Source organism: Gavialis gangeticus, unplaced genomic scaffold (genome assembly GCF_001723915.1).
Source record: "Gavialis gangeticus isolate Ggan-Ray unplaced genomic scaffold, GavGan_comp1, whole genome shotgun sequence".
In the NCBI taxonomy this organism is placed as follows: Eukaryota; Metazoa; Chordata; order Crocodylia; family Gavialidae; genus Gavialis; species Gavialis gangeticus.
In genome coordinates this window covers 13606188-13607691 of record NW_017728994.1, presented here as the reverse complement: position 1 = coordinate 13607691, position 1504 = coordinate 13606188, and the positions used below count along the sequence as shown (strand labels likewise).

The following is a 1504-nucleotide window of genomic DNA, read 5'->3' as shown; positions in this document are numbered from 1 at the left end:
TCCTATAAACTGGACTTTGCCTTGTTCCTTTTTCATTTCATCTTGGAATTGAATGGTAAGTTGAACTTCTGTATGAAGAAGAATTATAGTTATATTCTACTATAAATCTTTCTGTTTAAAGTTTCCTTCTTAGATGAGTTTTTGCACTGTCCTTTCTATTACTACACCTCTAGTCTCTTGTGGTAGAAATGACCTCAAATAAGTACATAGGATACTGAATTTCTGCTTGTGAAAAGAGAGGCACTGGAAAAATAAAGGTTAAACAATTATTCTTCTCTTGACTGAGTGTATACAAAGTAACCTTAACTATTTCTTCCTTACTATAGTGACTGTGTGTTGCTGCTTGCATAATTAAAACTGAAACCAGAGCTTGTCCCACAAGAGAAAATGGGAGAAGTGAATCAGTAATCTTTTTAAAAAGGAAATAAAGTATTAGTTTTGTTTATAAAATGGCTAGTTGGGTATATTGTAAAAGATGAATTGCCTGTTTTGATATAATAGGTTTTTAAACTTCAGCTAATTTTAGCTACATTACCAAACTCAGTTTCGCAGGCAAAGATTACTATGCTAAAGGAAGTTTCAGTCCCAAAGACAAAATGTTACTTCAATATTCATATAAGAATTAACATACGAATTAACAATCTTTTTTTAAAATTTTGTATAAGGAATTCAATATCAGCTAATACATCTACTGTATTTTACAGCTGGCCAAAAATGATGCTGTCACCCCAGTTGTTTTGCATGACCACAGCACTCACCCTCTTGTTGGTGACATGCTATGCTGAAAAAGACTGCATAGTTTCTGGAAAAGGAACTATGGTTACCCAAGGCCAACAAGGTATCCACAAGTCTTACTTATACTGAAGTCTGGTGTATTTGATGATTACGCTTGATAGAATGCTATTTTGTTATATGGTGATGCTTGGTTAAATGGTTTGTCAAGTGAATTAAAGCCAGAGTAGCTGCAGATAGCAGTAAGGTTTAACTTGGGAGCTCCATACAAAGGTTTAGTTTCAGACCCCTACTCTATTACACAGCCTTATTAAAAGTAATAGCCATAACCTAACAGGGGCCCTTGAATAGATGGGCTGCATCCAGACAAGTGAGCATGTGCATGCTGCAGTGCCTCAAAACAGTTTGACATGCTGCATGAAGTATGCTAAGAATGAAAAAATGTTCCCCACGCTGCATATTTGCAGTGCAGGCTCTAAATTTGATAACCGGAAATCCTGGTATCAAAAAAAAAAACATGCCAGAAAAAAGTGGTGCAGGACACACTCCTGGAGCATGCTCTGAGGCAACCAGATGCTAGATCCTCCAAGCAGATGCTCTGGCACCCAGCCAAAGAGTCTCTATGGTTGCCCCATGCCCCAGCTACTCCAGCATGCTGCCTCAGCATCCTGGAGCAAATAGGAGAGGGACAAAGCTACAGAGGTGGATTGGATCCAGACTCTGTCCCAAGTAACGAGGGATGTGGGGGTGGGAGGGACTGTGTGTTTGGGGG

The 1504-nt window shown here is 38.7% G+C and overlaps 1 pseudogene; it reads left to right on the top strand.

Annotated features, from left to right (window-relative positions):
* Positions 1 to 714: 714 nt before the first annotated feature.
* LOC109287234 overlaps positions 715 to 1504 on the top strand; it is an 8150-nt pseudogene continuing 7360 nt past the window's right edge.